Raw genomic sequence first — 15,341 nt, 5'->3', positions numbered from 1 at the left:
GCACCACCACCACACTAAACACGATCTAAGATGTCTGAAACCTGCAAGAGCTAAGAACACCATGAACGCACGCACATCGCCGATTGCCTAACAACCCGGAGGCAACGGAAGTAGAGCAAGAATGTCGATGCCTCAAGGGGGGAGCGACGCCAACGCCGCCGTAGTCCGTCTGTCCACGTAGGAGCAGATCAAATCTTCACCTTGCAAAACTAAATGGATTTGGTGGCCGCAACAACGCCCCCAACAAGGTGAGCTACTGTGGCGGAACGGTACGACTTAAACTGGCTTAAGTGCGCCTAATCGCTGGCGGAACAGCAATTATCCGGAATGCACTTAAAATAGTGTAAGCCTGGTAGTCCGTCGAGTGTCCCTAGGACTCATCGAAACATCCACGACGTGTTTCGCAGCCATACATCAGGATCACTTTCACGAAGGAAAGGATCAACAAATATTACATTTTTACTACATACAGGGGTACGAATTATTACAAACCGTAGATTGAAATAAACTTAACAGTGCAAGTTGACCATTACTAAGAGTTTTAAACGCAAAACCAGTACAAGGAGAAAAATTATACAACTAAGTTTTATCCTAGGGTATCATGAGACTCGTACTGTACCCTAGTTATTTGGGACTTCTTCTTTAGTGGTCCCCTGCTGAGTTTCTAAAAACATTAACAAAGGATCCCCTGAGTACGATGGTACTCAGCCAGACTCACTCGACTAACCAAAATAGATAGATTTAAAATACTGCATGGTAGCTTTATGGTGTACTGACAGACTCACATTTTGCGGAATAGCTTACTATCAGTGGGACCTTAGTTATGTTATTTTATTTCAGTTGAGCTTTTACCAAATCAGTCTAGGTGGATAAAACATTTTGAGCAACCAGGTGGAACTAAGTCATCCAACATATTAATTTCAGGAAAAACGTTACATTCAGCTTGATTACACTACGATGCTTAAGCGATGATCAAGTGCATTCGTAACCGAGAATTGCGGCGATCCGGATCGATTTACATCCTGTAGGAGATACACGACTACCAGTCCTGCACAACTATCCGGGTTGCACATAACAACCTTTCGATTAGTTGTACCCAACGATCGGAAATATGACTACCCGAACACAGGGACGCACCCCCACATGGGACCCCACGTCCGGCCTGATCTCCATGTGAGTTTCAGGCTACGCCCCTACCATTATCCAGCACGTCAAGCACGGGTACGAAATATTTCTGATCAAAGAGCCAACTAACCTACCGGGCTTTGCTGGTCTCATACATAGTAAGCAACCAGGTAAATTCACTTGATCAAAGGTTAAGACAACGGACGAGCCTTAACCAAATTAACTTAGCAGACAAAACTTCCATCTCTAACTTCTGTCCACATTTCCAAAAATTCCAGGTTATTTTCCTTGATTAACATGTATGACCAAATTAACCTTAGAGTTGAGTAACCAAAGTTACTTAAAGGTAACTAAGCTTGCCAAGCATAGGATAGTTACTAATTAGTTGAACAGGTGGCAAAGATGTCCTATGAACAAGATAGGGTCATGCACAAGAGTGGTTTGCAATCAACCCCTAGACTTAATGCATTCATAAGAAAATAACCAATAGTTGGACTCATGAAGAATTTCTGAAAGTAGATAGGGTTAGATGCACCAGGGTTTGCCTTGATCTACAAAAAGATTAGTGTCTTCAGAAGATCCTCCCTCACAAGGGATCAATTCAACCGCATTAGTGTCTTCACATATTTCCAAGAAATCCACTTTAGCGGCTTCTGAGTCTACGATAGAATGCATGCATTAGTTAGAGATGCAAAATTTTGAAATCAAAGACTATACAACTTATCTTCATGAGAAAGTTGTAAGCCAACACAAAACTACCCATAAAGATTAACCCACAATTTTAGTTTCTTTAACTACCCTAGCTTAAGCATATTCTTTATTTAGAAAAGCATTATAAATAATTTCTAATCTGAAAAACTTAAATCCTACGGATTAATACTTGTTTGTAATTAATAAAACATTATTCAAAATCTATTCATTTATAAAGATTAAGTATTTATCTAAATACATTAAATAAAGGTATTAAATAAATACCTAATTGTTATTATCTTTTCCTAGGGTTTAAGAATTTTTAATGCATAAGGAAAAATCAAACAAACCTAACAAAATTGGTTTCACTATTTTTGGACATTTCTATACATTTTGATGAATTAAATATTAAAATAGAAATTGAAAACTATTTTCTAAAATCAAAAACTTATCATTATCCAAAACCCTCCCTATCTAAACTTTCTCACGCGCCGTGCTCGTACCCCCAGCCACTGACACATGGGCCCGCTGGTCAAGAACACGCACCCACCCTTGACCGCGGCACTCCCGTCGGGTAGCAGCGCTAGCTCGTCGGCGACGGTACCTAGCTGGACGGACTCCCTAGGGCAGCGCGCACCTACTGGTGGGGTTCTTGGCCTGGGTGGTGGTTTGAACAGTGGCTTGCGGCGGCGGCGGCGGACTGGCAACGTGCGGTCGGCACGCAAGGGCGGCAACCTGCCGGCGGTGAAGCTTGCAGCGATGGAGGCTCACTCTACCCGACTCGCCCCAACTTCCCGCATCCAAAGATGGTGTTCTAGTGGTTGTTGGCTTCACCACGGCAGAGGACTGCACAGGGCGGACGGGGCGTGGCGGTGACAGCGGATCGACGGCGCTAGGTGAACGGCGGCGTGCAGCAGCTCGCCGGCGGCAACTTGAAGGCAACAAGCGCTACGAGAAGCACTCCTACGACCTAAGCAACGCGGCACGACCCCTACCCGAGGCAACCCACGGCCGTAGCAGGAGGCCTCATGGCGGCGGCCATGGCCGACACGCGGCGCACGGCGGCGCACACGTTCCGGCCACACCGGCGGGACTTTACGCCCTCGAACCCAACCAAAACACTCCATAGCTCACGCATGACAACCCCAACCACCTAGACAATGTCTGGGACCTCAGTAACCTAGACCTCCACGGCGGCGCCCCTACCAGGTGGAGCGGCAACAAGTTCTAGAGAAGAAGAATGGGGGGGGGACAGTGGCTATGGCGATTGGAGCTGGCACAGGACCTCAGGGCGATGGTTCTAGCGGAGGCTGACGGGCTAGCGGCGGTGGAACGGTGGCGGCGCACGGCGGCGACCGGAGCAGGGCGAGAGCAGAGGACACGGTGAAAACGGGAACACGCTGAAAGGATAAAGCCGGTGGGCGGGAGCCGTAATTTATATGAAAAATTACCGCCTTCCTGAGCGCCACCTTGTGTCTGCCCACCTGCTTCCGTGGGGCTCGCCCTTGCCGGCGAGTGGCACGGCGCCGCCGCTCTGAACCTCACTGGCGCCCAGTTGTTCTACACCCAGCGCCTCCTATGTTCCTTTCTTCTTTCTCCCCACAAACCTGAGGTTTCAATTCAAATTTGTGACCAAAATTTCATTCAAACTTTCAGATATGCTTAAACAAAGTTCTAGAGGATCTTTCAATCTACATTTGATTGATTTGCACCAAAAATGAAGGACCACTTTATCACCATGAATTTCAGCTCCAAAATCGAACTAGGGTTCTATCAATCTTGAACTGAATCACCCCACCTCCCTCCATTCAGTTTCGTCATAAACTTCAAAATTAGCCCGATGGTCCACTTTAAGTTCAAATTCAAGTGTCCAAACTCAATTTATTTTGCCCAACATCTACTGGATCTTGTTAACTATATGATAGGGGTTCCATTTTGCATATGAAAACCCATCTTTTACATACAATTTATCCAAAATCTCAGGCTATATATTGCCATTTTTCACTGTCCATACGACTGAACAACAATAGCCTTTCAGTTTGTCAGTTTAGGATTCCAACTTTGAGCTCCGAGAGAAATTTGAATCCCTCTCTTTCCTTGTCCAATAAAAAGATGTTTATTGGATATCATAGTCTACTTGGGATCCAATATTTTTCAGAGTATATATGAAAAATCTCCCATAAATCAATTTCAAAGTGGCGTACTTGATGCTGTTTTTGGACTTAACCCAATTTTAGCAGCTGAGCTGAAAACTGCACCACTTTCCAACTTTGAACCCCATTTAAAATATGAATTCTCCATTTTCTCTAGCCAACAACATGTCCATTAGATTCACTATAGTTCAAAGTTCACTTGTGTTCCAAAACATCTCCTAGCTCCAATGAAAATTCTGCCAGAAATTAAATTCAAAGTTGGTTGGTTGTTTCTATTTTTCAGACTTCACTTTGAGATCATGAATAGTACTCCCAAATCAATCCATCTTTGATTATGAATTTGAGATGCTTATGACTTGAATTTGTCTTCCAATTTTATTCCTTTGAATCCTAAATACCTTCAAGAGTTGACTTCATATTTTTTTCGAAATTCTTCGATTTTAAATCTTAAATTTGCACTTTTGGTCAAATTTTGACCAAAAGTTGACTTTGGACATAAAACCTTCTTAGTATCCAAATTTTGTTATTAACCTCAGAATAGCTTTTCGTAAGCCTTTTGAACACCTGGTTGTTACAGCTACGTTAAGGAACGCAACCGTGGTCAGTACCGACAAATGCCGGGCAAAGCTTTCATTATGTCCCCCAAAACAACCTCCACGCAGCCGACCACAAAGGCCTGGATGAGAGGCAAATCGATGGGATGGCAGTGAGCCATCCACGGCAACGACGATGGGGAATATCTGCAGGCCAACGACCACCATCACGACGACCAGGAGCCTCTAGCCTTGTAGCCCATGGAGCGGAGAGACGACCTTGAAGAGATTGACTGTGATCACGTGGGGAAGGCAGTGGGGGAGAATGACCTTGGGGCCACCCGGGCACCCCTGGACAACGGATTCGAAGACCGACGGCCTGAAGTTGCCCATGCCGCTAGAGGAAGAGCGAGGATGCAGTGTGAAGGAGCGAGCTTGCGCCACGCCGGCCATCGGAAAGACTGAATCTGGTGACTCCACCTTGCGGGCCACGGTGACGTCGTCAACCCCCCACCTCTTCCGCATCTTCCAAGCCGCAGGTGCCAATCCCAGTGCGACGGCAGCACCGGGAGCAGGGTTCACCCTTGCCGACCCAACCGGAGGCTACAACAAGTCAGGGGAGACGAGCCGCCCTGGGCTCAGGGAAGACAGGGGCCAGCGGATCCGGAGGGAGAGCGGGAGGGGGGGGGGATCCGGCGCCCAGGGGACCACCATCACTCCCGGACGGCAAGCCCCCCGGCCCGGGACACGCGGATCAGGACCTCAGATGGTGGATCCGCGCGATCGAGCCGGCCAGAGGGAGACCAGTTGCAGTCAGCGATGGGCAAGCCGATGGAGGTGACTTAGGGTTTGCCAGGGGAGAAGAGGAGGCCGCTGCCGAAGTGGCTCGATGGGCGCCTGCGGCAGGGGCTGGACGGGCGGAGCTGGTGGGGGCCAACGGGTCACGGCTGCCACGTGCCACTCGCTGAAGCTCCTTTGATGGCGACCATGGCGGCTCCGGCAAACAAGAGGCCAACCTCGGCGAAGTAGGCAGATCTGGCAAGAGGTGTGGCAGATTCGGCAGCTTGGAGGACGAATCCGGCCTTCGATTGCCGGCGGCGACCTCTACCGACGGAGGGAGACACGACCGTGTTGGGGCTGAGTGGGGATAGGAGGGGAAGGAGGAGGGGAGGAGGGCCTCGCTGCCACTATCGTCACTCCTGCACGGGCTTCCGGCGGCCAACTCTAGCGGTAGCGTGGGCGGCAGATAGGTGCCGCCCGTGTCCAACCTCCGCTCCCTAAGGGTGCGTTTGGTTGGGAGACAATACGGGACGGGACTATCCCATCCCTGTTTTTTAGGATGGGATCGTCCCATCTCGTGTTTGGTTGAATGGGATGGATCCGTCCCAATTTTTGTTTGGTTGGAGAGATGGAGAGTAAGGGATGGATGGTGATTTTAACACCGTTAACAGTGGACCCTGTACATTATCGTCGGCCCTATCTGTCATCCACCTTTTCCCTTTATTAATTTTTCTTCCAACCTTATCTCTTCAACCGGCATAGCTTTTGCCCGCCATTGTGAAGCTCGAGGCCTCGCTCTGCTCGCTGAGCTCAGTCATGCCGCGCCAAGCCGAGCTGCCTCGCCGGGACGGCTCCGTCGGCGGCGGCCTTGGCTGCCCCGCCCCCCAGGAAGGGCTTCGTCGGAGACGGAGCCTTGGCCGCGCCGCCCCCCGGGACGGCTCCGCCCGCGGGAGCCCGCGGCGCCCCCGGACGCGTCGGCCCCCAGCCGCGCCGCCTTCCTCCAGGATGGCTCTGCCCGCGGCGGCCCGGCCGCGCCGCCTCCGCCCGCCGGGATAGCTCCACCCGTGGAGGTCCTAGCCGCGCCGCTGCTGGGATGCTCCACCTGATAAGGAAAAACGGTGCTGACAGGAGACGAAGTGGGACGCCCCCGTCCGCTCGTTTTGGAAGGACGGGGGTGTCCTGCATCTGGAGGGAATATCCCCTCGTGGGGATGGACTCATCCCTCGTATCTCCGAACCAAACGTGGGATGAAGTGGGATCGTCCCGTGCCGTCCCACTTCGTCCCACCAACCAAACGCACCCTAAGAGTGCGTTTGGTTTCAAGAACAGGACGGGATGGAGCGGGACGGTCCCAATTTTAGTAGTGTTTGGATGATAGTCAAATGGGATAGGGTCATCCCCTTAGAGGAATATTCCTCTAATATGCGGGACAACCCGTCCCTCCAAATCGAGCGGACGGGCTCATCCCCGATCGACGTTGTCTGACGTGCGTGAGTGTGCAGGAGCTCCAGCTCAGGAGGCGCTGGCAAGGCCGTGGCTGGCCGGGGAACCCGTCCCAGGGGCAGCGCAGGCGAGGCCGTGACCATGGCCGACCGGGGAGCCAGCTCCGCCACGGGACCAGCACGGCCGCTGGGCGAGCTCGGGCTAGCTCCGTAGCGGCCGGCGTGGACGAGCTCCGCTGCGGCCGGTGCGCGCGAGCTGAGATCCGTGGTTGGCGTGCTCGAGCTCCCCGACGGCGCCGCAGAACCTCCGCGCGCGACCCTATGGAGCTCGAGGCTGGCGGGGCCCGATTCATGGGCGCCGCGGCTGGGGCGAGCTCCCCCCGGCGGCTGCTCCATGCCTGGCTTGAGGGCACGAACAGGGAGAGGCGGAAGAGAAGATGGAGGGGACGTACGGTAGGCGAGAGACGGATGCGGGGGAAGAAGGATAAGGCCCGTGAGGGAAGAATAGACAATGACAAGTGGAATCCACGTTTTAGATGACAGGTAGGGTCCATTTATTATGGCTAACGGTGTTAAAGTCGTCATCCATCCCATTCCCTCGATCTCCCGTACCAAACAAAGAATTAGGACGGACTCGTCCTTCTCAACCAAACATAAAATAGAATCGTCCCACCTTGTCTCTAAGCAAAAGCACCCTAAGGAAACAGTTCTATTCTAAGACAGAACGGTGTTTGTCACCGTCGTAGCTCGATTACTTACTAGGCACTAGGCAGGCTTGATCCAACCCAGTCCGGAGAGCCGCGACGACGGCAGGCAGGCAGGATTGCTCCGTGACCCAGGAAGGATCTGTCCCGATCCCAGACTCCCAACGGAAGAAAAATTTCGGCAGCAGAATTATCAGGCTACTACGCTTAAGCGTAGACCAAATCATCAGGGTCACCAACTGAATCTCGTACGGCGGATTTGGTGAAGATTTGGCGACTGTAAAGAGGATGGGAGACCAAGGGGAAGGAGGAGGATACACTGTACCTTGCCCGCCGATGGAACAAGGACAAGCATGCCTGCCGCTGCCGGCCTGCCTGTGCTGCTGAGGTGACACCTCAGCAGATGCCTCGCCGGGGCTACATACCTAGCTGGACCTTTGAGGCTTTTCAGCCATGGTAAAATACTGTTAGTAGTACAATTTCTGAATTTCAAACAAAACATGAGTACAACAAAGAGAATATATTTTTTTTATCCTTTTGCAGTGACATGAGAGAAAACAATTCGAAGGATTCGTGGTTACCAAGAAGGATACATACGTTGCGTACTTCCACTCCACTGAAAATTCAAAAAAACTGCTACGACCACACTTGGCTTAACTTATTTGGCATGTGGATGAACAAGGGATCGGCGAGTGGCTGCGCCGCAGGCAGACTCCAGATTCGGAGGATATTGCTCACATGGCTAGGCGCAAGTTTAGGACAACCAACGTCCAAGAGACTTGTGCTGCCGTCAGAACTGAACTGAATTGCGTCAGTGAAAGTAGAGTACTTGGCCTTTGGAAATTTCTTGGCAAAGTACAGGGTTCTAGAGTTGTAGCTTCCATAGGTACCGAGCGAGGGCCAGTCGTCGACCAGAGTCAGAATTCTTCTGCATTGTCACCGCAAAAAGCATAACCTACACGCTCGTCGGTTGAGATCGCTCGCTGATGCGTTGAGTTGGGGAGCGTTTGGTTTGCTGTATATTGGTTGCCTGGGAGCGGAGCTCGGCCTGGCTCACGAGAAACGCAAACGAAATCCGTTTCTCGCGCGGGTGACGCGAGGGAGCGCGCTGGTGCCTCAAGTACGCATGTTTATCTATCTCATCTGTTCATCCAAACATCAACTGAGTCCGTCCAGGCTATATTCATGCAGTTAACCAAACCGTATGTAAGTATGCTGCATGCACGTGGCCAGGCCCTCTTCAGCCTGGTTGGTTTGATGCGAGCCAGGCTAGGCCGCGCAAGAAACCAATCGGCGGGTAGTTGAGTGCCGCCCGCGCGCGGCGGGCAGGCGCCGTTCGCCGCACGGCAAGCGCGCGGGGGGTGGGGGGGTTCGGCTCCTGGCGGCGGCCCGTGGACGCCTCGCTCTCTTTTGGGGCGTGGAGTGATGGAGAGTCATCAGTGTGGTAGTAGAGCGGATCTCCGCCCTCGCCGCGCGCGTACGCAAAAGATCTCCCACTTTTCCGCGTGTCGTTCGACGCGGCCGGCCGCTCCCTTTTTCCTTCTCCCCCGTCCGGTGAGCCGTGAGCGAACGCGCCGCACCGCCCCGTTCTTCACCCTTGGGCATTGCCAAACGCTTCACCGCCTCATCTGTACCGGATCACCGGGAAAGACAATGCTGATCGAGGAGGTCTGGTCAGGTGTAGGGCGCGCGGGAGACAACGGGGGCAACACCGCGCACACCGGCCGCGTGCGGCGTGCCCTCCCGGTGCATGATAGCGTGCCCTCCCGGTGCTGGAGTACATGCCTCCTCCCGCGCATGCATGATTGCTCGTGAGCCAGAAAGAGAGAGGAAGAGGAGGGAATCGTCCTCGGTTGGGTTCATGAGGTGTCTCCCGCCCGCTCCTCGCATCAACTGCTGGCGTCCGCCTTATTATATTCCGGTTCTGCTGTGGTTTGGGTCCTTTTTGCCGCCTCTGTGTTTCGACAGATTTGCCTTTCTTCACATGTCCCGAACGGATGCGTACTCCGATCCAGTACCATTCGTACGTGCATTACAGCGGATGACGATTGATAAGCGTGCTTTGCCCACATGCAGCTGTAGCACTTGTCTTTTGATCGGGAAAGGAAGGGTTTCTCTCTTTTGGCTTCTTGTCTTTCCCTTCTTTTGTGTGTGTGTGTGTGGGGGGGGGGGGGGGGGTTGCGAGGCGGCTCCTACGCTGCCACGTAAAAAGACACGCAATCACCGGGACCAGAATGAAAAAGGAAGGATCCGAGATGCTGAGTGTGGAAGAAGGATACCATGCATCGTGCCAGGCTGGCAATGGATGAAAAATGGACTAACGGAGGAGCATCCGCACAGAAAAAGGTTGTGCAACGCCAATATGCGCAAGCAAAGAACTCTTAAGACAAGCTGGGCTGGGCCGGTCGCAGCGTTTGGCAGCATTGTGATCCAACACAAAATGGGCCGTTGAGAGGCCGTGGAGGCAAGCATTGACACCAAATGGGCCTGACATGGCCCATCCTGCAAATCGTCTGGTTGTTCACTTGTTCCAACCAAACCCACTCGAGAAGATGGGCTGCGGGCATAAGGTGGGCCGAAAAAGGCCCAGTACTTTTGCAGGAGTATTTTCTTTCACAGAGATTTGAGAAAGAGCATCGATCCTCTGAGGAGACAGACAGCAAGAGCAGTCATTTCATATTTTTCATTCATGCGGTCCTATGCGGATTCGGGAGCGGGTAAAATCATGGGTCACGAGATTTTTCTTGCAGGCCTGGGACTCAGAGCCTGCCAGAGACGATATGATGATTAACACCATGATGGAGCCTGCCTGCCTATCCAATGAGGCAATGACCTTTCTGGCCAGCAACAGGCTACATGGGGCGTGACTGTGCGAGTGGTGGTACTGCTAGGCTATAATGGCCGCCCTCATCTCCGCTGTCTCCGCCGTCCATCGATTTTACTCCACCGGCCCAGGCCTCTTGTCGATTGGATCGAACAAAAGAAGGGATCCATCGATCGATCGTGACAGGTTCGGCCGCGAGATCTGATCCTTTGATGAGCAGTTTCGTCGGTGTCCCGGTGGAGCCGCCTCTCTCTGATGTAAACACCCGATCCACAAGTCAGCAACGTGCACGATTGCTGCTCATCTACTGGGATCACGCTGCGTGAACCTTGCGCGTTTCTGTCTCCTCGCTCGCACGACCAAATCGGCTGCCGTGGACTGCAAGCTTCCAGGCGGCTGATCTTATTCAAAGATTTCTGCATCATCAATTCGAATCCTTCAAATTTTTTTGCGAGATCCTCGAGAGTGGCCGCCATTTGCCATTTGCGTCTGAATCTTCGTGGGTTTCCAGGATGACACTACATCTCGTGATCTGGATTTCGCGAAATTTTTTGAGGGATATGTGATGTAATAAGCTCTGGATACCAATTTTTACTATCTCGCTGCGCTCGACCGCAAACGATAACTGGGGAAGGGATCGGAATAATAAGAGGAATGGGGAAGGGGATTCAGAGGTAGACGAAGAACAGGCGAGGAACACAATTCAGTTACCAGTTCATCAACTTCTCAACAACAGTACAGCTAGGGATTTATAGAACATCCCTTAGAAGCCCTAGACACTGCCCATACACGCAACATACACGCAACAGCTCAAAGGAGCGTGTTTGGGACTGCTCCGCTTCATGTTTTCTAACTCCGTTCTAAAATCATCTTGCCAAACACCTTTAACTCCAACAATCCTAACTCCAGAAAAAATATGGATCTAGGGTCAATTTCAAGATTTTTCTGAAGCTCCTCAAAAGATGCTCCCAAAACACTGGTTTCATACCTTCTCTTGGAGTTGGGTGGAAATTACCCTGCCACTAGTTACACCTACCCCGTGAAAGAAATAGATCGACACCCTCCCCCACCCACGACTGTTCACGTCACTTCCGCCGCCGCCCTCTCCCCTCCCTCTAGCGACGCTTCTGTTCCGCCGCCGCTACCTTCTCCTCTTGCTTGGGCATCCAAAAAATCGGCGGCATGGATAGAATGATCCTCAACTTCCTAATTATAGCATAATGGTGAGTACTCTTCCAGCTGGATCGATTTTGACCAAACCCACGCCGTTAAAGAGTTGTTGCTGCCAACGCCACCCGTGCTGCTAGCTCTGACGGCCGGATTCCCTTCCACCCGCCGGCAACCACGGCGGCCGGCGACGGCCTCGGCCACGGCAGGATGGTGGGGGGCGGGCGTGGCCTGCCCGGGGGTGGAACAGCGTGGAGCACATGATCCAGAACCAGGGCCTGCAGCAACAGGCGCCGCTGGACCTCATCGAGCACATCCACGACACCGTGCACAGGAAGTGCGGCGTCACCGTGTCCTGCGCCGACATCCTCGCGCTCTCCACCACCCACACCATCATCCAGTCCGGCGGCCACTGCCTCAGGTGCAACACCGGCATCCAGGCCGCCGCCGGGCACGACGGCCCTGGCCTGACCAGTGACCAGCTCCTTTTTGCCTTTGCATGTGTGTGGTCTTCGCCCCAAAGGGCCATGCCCATGCATCAGACGGAAGTAGTCCACCACCGCTAGTTATGTTCGCCTGTTAATTTGATGCATATGTGTTTGCTTTCATTTAAGTTTGGCAGTGTAATAATATTTAGTGTCTTTCATGCATTGTAACGAAGCACTACTAGTAGGGTACTGTATCTCAGAAAAATACCGACTCTAACCAACCAAGACAAGAGAGACTATTCTCACAAATATTTATATTTTTTGGAGCTGGAGTTTACACCAATAATTAAACAGGTGCATAGCTTTCTTTTTCTGGAGTCGGTAAAAGTGAAGCTATAAAAAGTTGGAGTGAGTGGAGTGAAGCTTTTTTTTTTAAGTACGGAGCAGTCCCTCAGAATCAGCCACCTCTCCTGGGCTCGTACTCGTAGCCCACCAGTACTTTTGCATCGTAAAGCGCGAAGGAAAAAAAGGTCGAGCCGCTCGAAACGGGGGTCGGATACTTGAGGATTGGGCCTTGTTTAGTTGGGGAATTTGGGAGGTGCCAAATTACTGTTACAGCACTGTAGCACACTGTAGCGTTTCGTTTGTATTTGTGAATTATTGTCCAAATATTGACTAATTAGGCTCAAAAGATTCGTCTCGCAAAATACAACAAAACTGTGCAATTAGTTTTTAATTTCATCTACATTTAGTACTCCATGCATGTACCGCAAGTTTGATGTGATGGGGAATCTTCTTTTTGCATAGTGTCAAAGTTGGGAGTTGGGAGTAACTAAACATGGCCTTGGATTCGGACAAGGAACACCCCGCATCGCGGTCCGCGCGGGCGGTGGCCGGCCGGCCTGCCCAGCGTCGCACGGGGCAGGGCTGCCGCCTTCCGGCCGACGCGTCCATCGCCTCCCAAGTCCAACGGCATTCTGTCGCATGAATCTCACCCTCGTTAAACAACCTGATATATAGGCAAAAGTGATGACATGGCATATGATTTACTCCCTCCATCCAGTTTTTATGGACGCATAAACAAGTTTCATCGAGACCAAGGAGGAGTTAACTCAGCTTTAAAATCAAACGCCTAGTTATTTTGACGAGGCACAGCGCCTCCTGTTCGCATGCCCGAGACCTTGCCCACCTGCTTGCATGCCATCTCGTCTTCCTTGCATGCCATCTCGCCTGCCTATTCGCATGCCATCACGCTGCCTCCCGATCCCGCTGGTTATTTTTGCTGGTCAAATTTCAGGGCTCCATGGCTAAATTCTCGCTGGTTATTTTTGCTGGCCAAGTTTCAAAATTTCAAGGACGCTAGCCAAATTTCCGCTGGTTATTTTTGCTGACCAAGTTTCAAAATTTCCCAGGAGTCTCCATGGCTCTATTTATACTTCATCTATGGTGAACTCTCTCCTGCACATCTCTTCAATCAATGGCGCCAAAAACTTTCGATCTCAACCAGCTGCCAAGTTGGGACACCGACAATCCTATCAATTGGGATGCCATCGGCGACTGGGATCTCGAGTTCCACATGGTGTGGAACGCACACGCACCCTCAGAAGGACTTGGAGAAGAACAAGCAGAGGGTGCCCAGGGAGATCATGCACCCTCAGAAGGACTTGGAGAAGAATAAGCAGAGGGTGCCCAGGGAGATCATGCACCCTCAGAAGTTCTTGGTAGTCAACAAGGTAAGTGCCGATGTTATAGGATAGCAGTAGTATCTCTTTTGCTAGTTTCAGTCGGAGTTTCATCTTGACTAATTTGTGATTGCAGTAGTTGCAGCTAGTACGTATGTATAGCTTCTGCTAGCTCCTGTTAGCTTCTTGTTTTGTAATGGTCCGTTAGCTTTTGTTCTGCATGAGCTTCTGCATGGTACTCCTGCTGCATGTATTCTTTCTATACGCTTGCTGCATGTATGAGCTTCTGCATGGTACTGCTGCATGTATGAGCTTCTACATGGTACTGTTGAGATCCATGTGCATGCGCCTGATGCATGGTACTCCTGCTGCATGTATTCTTTCCATGCGCCTGCTGCATGTATGAGCTTCTGCATGGTATTGTTGAGATCCATGATCCCTTGTTTATTTGTAGGTTCTAATATGAGAAAGAGGAAATTCTATTCGGATGAGTTCAAGATCGCCATATATCTAGAGTTGTTGGCAAAGACCAATCCACCCGTGTTGCGTCGTGGAGTGTCTAAGGAGGTTGCACATAAATTTGGTGTCCCTCTTAGAGTTGTGCAAAAAATTTGGCACAATGGACAAGAGTCTGGTGGGATATTTGGAGTACGAAACAAGCACGTTAAAAATTGTGGTCGCAAAAGAATAGAAATAGACATGGAAGCCATCAAATCCGTGCCTTTAAGACATCGAACAACCTTCCAGGATCTAGCCAATGCGCTGGGTTTGAAGAAAAGCACACTTCATAACCGTTTTAGGGAAGGTTATTTCCGTCGGCACACCAATGACCTAAAGTTTAGCTTGACCGATGAAAATAAAAAGGCACGTGTCCGGTACTGCTTATCCATGCTCCTAAACATCATACCCGATACTATTAAGTTCAACCCAATGTACAACTTCGTGTACATTGATGAGAAGTGGTTTTAGAGGACTAGGCGTAACCAGAAGTATTATCTTGCTAATGATGAAGAAAGACCACAAAGGGAGGTTAAAAGCAAAAATTTTATAGAAAAGGTTATGGTACTTGCAGTGGTTACTTGGCCTAGATTTGATGAGCATGGTACATGCATATTTGATGGTAAAATTGGTGTATTTCCCTTTGTATATGTAGATCCAGCAAAGAGGAAGAGCCCGAACTGGCCAAGAGGTATGGCATGCATCTACAGTTAACATTGGCATTTTAACCTAATCTCAATTGTGCTCAATTTTTGATGTATGTGTAGGCACCTTGGTTACAAAGGCGATGACATCAGTTACAAAGGAAGTTAGCCGAGATTTCTTGGTTAACAAGGTCCTGCCCGCAATAAAGGAAAAATGGCCAGCCGAAGAAAGAGGAATTCCCATTTTCATCCAACAGGACAATGCCAAGACACACATTGATGTGAATGATCCTGCATTCGTTCAAGCTGCCCAAGTAGATGGGTGGGACATACGACTAGTATGCCAACCGCCTAACTCTCCTGATCTTAATGTGTTGGACCTTGGTTTCTTTGCAGCAATCCAAGCATTGTTTCACAAAGGCACTCCAAACAATGTCGAGCAAATTGTGGATAGGATCAACAAGGCATTTCAGGAATATCCGGCAGATAGGTCAAACCGAATTTTCATAACACAATAGTCTTGCATGCTAGAGATCCTGAAGCACAATGGTGGACAGCACTATAACATCCCACACGTGAAGAAGAAGCACTTGGAGTTGCAGGGTGATCTTCTTACTAGCTTGCAGTGTCCTATGGACCTTTACAATCAAGCGTTAGATTTTCTTAGTTAG

This window comes from Setaria italica, chromosome V, assembly GCF_000263155.2.
Source record: "Setaria italica strain Yugu1 chromosome V, Setaria_italica_v2.0, whole genome shotgun sequence".
NCBI lineage: Eukaryota > Viridiplantae > Streptophyta > Magnoliopsida > Poales > Poaceae > Setaria > Setaria italica.
The sequence above is the reverse complement of the archived record's forward strand: the minus strand, read 5'-3'. Positions refer to the sequence as shown.